Source organism: Dendrobates tinctorius, unplaced genomic scaffold (assembly GCF_039654945.1).
Source record: "Dendrobates tinctorius isolate UK_male_01 unplaced genomic scaffold, ASM3965494v1 ptg000056l, whole genome shotgun sequence".
NCBI classification, from domain to species: Eukaryota; Metazoa; Chordata; class Amphibia; order Anura; family Dendrobatidae; genus Dendrobates; species Dendrobates tinctorius.
In genome coordinates, this window is record NW_027361724.1 from 16,910,385 (window position 1) to 16,916,692 (window position 6,308).

Below are 6,308 nucleotides of genomic sequence, written 5' to 3' on the forward strand. Positions count from 1 at the left end.
ATGTTGTGTGCCTTCATTCAAAGGAGCCATCAGGTGAACAAGAGGAGGTAGCTCTGAGCGGGGAATAGAGCTGGAGTGACACAAATGAGGCTACAGAACTGAGGAATGGTCCGGCTATGTAAAGGTATTGCTGAACTTGTCTTTGCTAGAGCTATATGAGCATATAAATAGTTTGGGGTGTGGAATCCTACTGACAGATTCTAAGATTTCCCTTTACTGGAACAAAAAAGTCTGAGCCTACCTGTGAAAAAAAAGTCCATAGCGTTATCTCTTCTCTACCAAACTTTACAGTCGGCACAATGTAGTTAGACAGCTGACGTTCTCCTGGTATTCACCAAACCCAGACTCAGTTGGGTCGCCCTCCCAGGGCTGTGGGGTACTCGGTACCGGACCGGTATGCGTGGGATGTGTCACAGTGGCGGTGACCCGGACCGTGGCCCTGGGCGCCCAAGTAATAGGAAGATGAATGGTGGAATGTAGTTAAATGAATAGTTTGTGATGCCACCTGTGGTGTTCGGCAGGGAGGTGCTAAGCCGACGCTGCAGACAGATCCTCTGGGACAGATGGTGTGGTGCAGCAAGGATGGTATAGCCCTCCACAGGCAGGGCTGTTGTCCCAGGGCAGTGTAGATGTGGAGACCCTTAGATGGTGTAGTGTCCGGCGCAGGGGATGTAGTACTGCCAGGCGGACGGACGCAGGAAGGAATGGAGGACACCCGGACATGTAGTTCCAAAATAGAAGAGTAGTAGACATATGTGGAGGCCAAGTATCAATAGTATGTGTAATGGCCATAAAAGAGGATCAATAATATAAACCATATATCATGATCCACATAATTGAAACAGGACAAATGCAGGACAACTGCACATTTACTAGAAAGTACCAAACAAAAAAGCAGTCAAAAGATCCATAAAACTATGATATTTATTAAATATAATATTAAAACATTATTGGATATGGACACACAGTGTTTGGACAGGGAAAAGGAACAGCATATAAATGAACACGATGGTCATGAAGGGCCAACAAAGCTGCAAACACCCCGCCAGGATAATAGAATGCAGAGCTAGATGATATAGCTAATACAAGTCAGGAGGTTATATAGAATGTAATATAACAAATCATACAGCAAGTGCTACAATCCTTCATAGGGAGTATACCCTGACAAGGTGCAAATGCGCACATGCAAAATTAATGTATAGTACACGTCATGAGGTAACATAATAAACTGCATTACTATACCTGAAATACGGGGAGGAGAGCAGCAAGGTCGGTCCTATCCCCGACGCGCGTTTCGGAGTTAAAAGAACTCCTTCCTCAGGCGGCGTGGAGAGTAGTATACCCATCGGGCATTATATTGCACGCCCGCCGGAAGTCATCAAGGCGCGCGCTGTCCGCCATTGGCCAGCTGGTTCAGTGCTACGGCAGAGCCGGAAACACGCGGGCCCACGTGATCCAGCTCTCCGAGCAGAGACCGCCCACCGGCCAACAGACGGACAAAGCGCACGCGCAGAGATGACAGCAGGCTAAAGCGGCCATATTTAAACAGGGCAAAAGATGGGGCAAACAAAAAATAATAATAACAACTGAATATTTTGTGGAATGTGGCGAAATGCAGTGTTAAATGACAATCCAGTAGCCACGTAGTATTAGTAACAAATAACCAAGATTTGCACTAAGTCTATAACACTGACCTATAGAAACAGCAAATGGCCAAAGCCACAAGTAAATGGCCGCATAATAGGTGCATATATATGGGCCAATTCAATGAAAAAAGATTGTTTGGCTCATAATTGACCGGATCCAAAACTAAAGCTGTAGTATATAGGACCTGGTCTCCATGTAAAAGTGTAATTATCAAAATTAGCAAGATTTGAATACAAAAATTCACTGTATGGCACGATGTAATAAAATCATCAAAATAAGCCACCCACACACAAGAGGTAAATTGTATAGAAAATTACCCCATAGCACGGAATGCCACAAAATACAAAAAATATATACAATATTACAGAGTAATACAAAATACACTGAGCTGTTATATAGCATAGCCAGTAACAGAAACAGTATCACTGCAGTATAACATATATATAGCCCCATAAACACATATTACATGTAAAAATTATGTGTTTAAATACTCTAATAAATGATACAAAAATCTCAGAATTGTGTCAAATTAAATAAGACAACAAAAATATATAGCATCCATTAAGCAGCTTGATGTTGCCAGACGATCTACGAACTCTTTCCACCGTTACGGATAACATCCAGTCATATTCAGAATACTATAATGATAAAAACAGAATTTAAAAACAAATAATAGAACCATAGTGTCCACAAATACCAACTCAAAAGGTAACTACAAATATGGGGCATAAGAAATATTTTCATTAAGGCCACGTGGATGGATGGTGTCCAAAGTCCAAATCCATCTCGTTTCAGACCTCGCCAAGCGATTAGATAATTTGCCACCCCTTATGTTAATATTAAGAGCTTCAATGCCCCTTACTTTAAGGAGTGTAGCATTACATTGATGGAATTGCTTAAAATGCCTGGGTAAGGTCTTTAGACTTAGATCGTCATCACACGTGGCAGCAGCCACTATACCTAGGACATGTTCCCTCGTGCGTACCTTTAACTGCCGTGTGGTCATCCCCACATAGATTAGACCACAAGGGCAAGTAGCGTAATAAATCACGTACCGACTGGTGCATGATATATGTTGCTTGATAGAAAAAGTCCTGGTACCATCATGATTGGTAAAAAGAGTACTCCTCTCAATATTGGGGCAAGCTATACATCTGCCACAGGGAAAACAACCATTTCTCATTGGTATATCATCCAGAAAAGTACGCAATGGACGATCAACATAGTGACTCGACACCAGCTGATCACGTAAATTCCTTGCCCTTCTAAAAGTAATAGATGGATATTCGGGGAGGAATTTATTCAAAATTGGATCAACCGCAAGGATCGGCCACGCCTTATTCATTGCGTCACGCATCATCTTATGCTGGGGGTGAAAGGAAGTGATGAATCGAACAACATCACTCCCCTCCGTCTTATTGCGCCACCTATATAATAAATCATTACGACTCATATGTTTGGCACGTTGATAGGCCCTCTTAACACTCCGTCTACTGTATCCACGAGATAGAAAACGAGCTTTCAATTCATTAGCACGATATTCAAAATCCATATCAGTGGAACAGATACGACGGAGACGTAAAAACTGCCCCACTGGAATAGCTTTAATAAGATGACGCGGATGGCAAGACGAGGCGTGAAGTAGGGTATTACTAGATGTTTCCTTACGGTGGATGTCCGTCTGGATGGTGCCTTCTGTATCTTTTCTAATGGAAACATCCAAAAAATTGATCCTAGACGGATCTCAGGTCAAAGTAAGCCTAATGTTAAGATCATTGTTGTTCAAATCAGATATAAATTGTAGAAGGTCGATGGAGCTGCCCTGAAAGATAAAGAAGATATCGTCGATATAGCGTGCCCATAATTGGACACGCTCGATCAACCCCTGTTTATCAGACAGGAAGAGGTCCCTCTCCCACAGCCCCAGGAAGAGATTAGCATAGGATGGCGCAAAGGCCGCACCCATTGCAGTCCCCTGAAGCTGCAGGTAGAAGGACCCCTTGAACACAAAAAAGTTGTGTGTGAGAGTGAACTCTAAAAGTTCCAAGATGAGGTCCCTAAGTCCCACCGAGAGTGTGGAAGTAGTTAGAAAGAATTTAACGGCACGTAAACCATCGGCGTGCTTGATATTGGTATATAGGGACTCAACATCAGTGGAAACAAGAAGAGAATCACTCTCCATACAGAGTCCATCGACCTTCCGCAATAAATCTCCAGTGTCCTTGAGGAAAGACGGAAGGCTGGATACCAACGGCTGAAGATGATGGTCAATCCATTTATTGATGTTCTCAAGGAAATTCCCTCGACCAGATATAATAGGTCTGCCCGGTGGTGACTTGATGTCTTTATGAATTTTAGGCAAGAGATACAATGTGGCTATGGTAGGCTCTTTAACAGTGAGTGCTGCGGCCAATTGTTTGGTGACAGTGCCATTGATCACAGCCTTGTTGATGATCACATTCAACTTAGCAACAAAGGCCGAAAGGGGATTATATGTGAGTTTTTTATAACATACCGAGTTGTTTAATTGGCGTAATGCCTCCCTCTCGTACATTGCTATAGGCCAGATCACTACATTGCCACCTTTATCAGCCGGTTTTAACAGCACATCTGAAAGATTTTGAAGGTATTTGAGCCTCACCCTTTCATCTTTGGTTAAATTGTCAGCTCTGCCATACTTGGGAATCTTATTAAATTCCTCAGTCACCACACGTACAAAAAGGTCTATACTCGGGCATGATGTAAATGGGGGGAATTTCACTGATCTCAACCGGATAGAGGGTGGAACCTTACCTCCCTCATCATCATGCTCAGCCGCTAGCGTCTCCAAAGTTCTTATTGCCTCCTGCTCCTCTTCTGTGGGAAAAAGACACTGGAGATCATTATTAAAGAAATACCTTTTAAACAACAATGATCTAGCAAACAAGTTAAGATCCTTTACTGCAGTAAAGGTATCGAAACTGGGAGAGGGTGAAAAAGTAAGACCTCTTTCCAACAAAGACAAATCCACCTTTGTGAGAACATGTTGACTTAAATTGATCACCTTATTATCCTTCTGATGGAAATCAGATTGATTCATTTGGTGTCTTTTGTAGGGGTGGAAGGAATGGTCACGTAACCTACGAGACCCACCAGTACCATGAGAAGAAATCGAGACCAATGATGCATCCGATTGTCCACTAGCAGAAGTAATTGAAGTGTTGGAGACCGTACGATGTAAATTGGAGCTTTTATGAGTTCTCCAAAAATAGACTTTCTTCATTTGATAGTCCTTAAGATCTCTATTGAATTTAATCAATTGATTATGTTGGATCTTTTTGACAACCGTATCCATGGTCTTATCCAATTCTATTTCAAACAATTTAATTTTATCCGGTGGACAACCATTACGAATCTCTTCTTGAGTCAAATCGATGGATTTATCCAGCATCTCAATATTAGCTGTATTAAAGTTAATCAAAAGTTGTAGAAAGGACAAGGAACATAAATTAGATGCCTCCTCCCATTTGGCGATGAAGACATCATCCTCAATGGGAAATGTGGGGATAACTTTAACCCTTAATCCCCTGGGGATCATCTTATTAGATACATATTTTTCCAGAAATAGCCTGTTCCACCATACTCTAGATCGTTTAAGGAGTAGTGTTTTGACATGCTGCAGCTTAATGTCCCAATTTGAGTCACCCAATTGTGGAGTACTGCTCCCCCCAGAACCAAACACCTGGTCCACTTGATCGAGCCAAACTTTATCTCTTGCCCGAAAGTCCATCCTGTCCACAACCAGAATACCTGTGCATGACACAGTAAGAATGAAACATAATAGAAGAGTAGTAGACATATGTGGAGGCCAAGTATCAATAGTATGTGTAATGGCCATAAAAGAGGATCAATAATATAAACCATATATCATGATCCACATAATTGAAACAGGACAAATGCAGGACAACTGCACATTTACTAGAAAGTACCAAACAAAAAAGCAGTCAAAAGATCCATAAAACTATGATATTTATTAAATATAATATTAAAACATTATTGGATATGGACACACAGTGTTTGGACAGGGAAAAGGAACAGCATATAAATGAACACGATGGTCATGAAGGGCCAACAAAGCTGCAAACACCCCGCCAGGATAATAGAATGCAGAGCTAGATGATATAGCTAATACAAGTCAGGAGGTTATATAGAATGTAATATAACAAATCATACAGCAAGTGCTACAATCCTTCATAGGGAGTATACCCTGACAAGGTGCAAATGCGCACATGCAAAATTAATGTATAGTACACGTCATGAGGTAACATAATAAACTGCATTACTATACCTGAAATACGGGGAGGAGAGCAGCAAGGTCGGTCCTATCCCCGACGCGCGTTTCGGAGTTAAAAGAACTCCTTCCTCAGGGGGCGTGGAGAGTAGTATACCCATCGGGCATTATATTGCACGCCCGCCGGAAGTCATCAAGGCGTGCGCTGTCCGCCATTGGCCAGCTGGTTCAGTGCTACGGCAGAGCCGGAAACACGCGGGCCCACGTGATCCAGCTCTCCGAGCAGAGACCGCCCACCGGCCAACAGACGGACAAAGCGCACGCGCAGAGATGACAGCAGGCTAAAGCGGCCATATTTAAACAGGGCAAAAGATGGGGCAAACAAAAAATA

At 42.5% G+C, this 6,308-nt stretch overlaps 1 long non-coding RNA gene across 1 annotated transcript; it reads right to left on the reverse strand.

The window, feature by feature from the left end:
- Window positions 1-906: 906 nt before the first annotated feature.
- Window positions 907-4,506, reverse strand: LOC141091876 (uncharacterized). Its single transcript, XR_012232604.1, has 2 exons — window positions 4,441-4,506; window positions 907-2,285 (listed from the first exon to the last, which is right to left on the reverse strand). It is a non-coding gene; the product is annotated as an uncharacterized lncRNA (long non-coding RNA).
- Window positions 4,507-6,308: the final 1,802 nt, after the last annotated feature.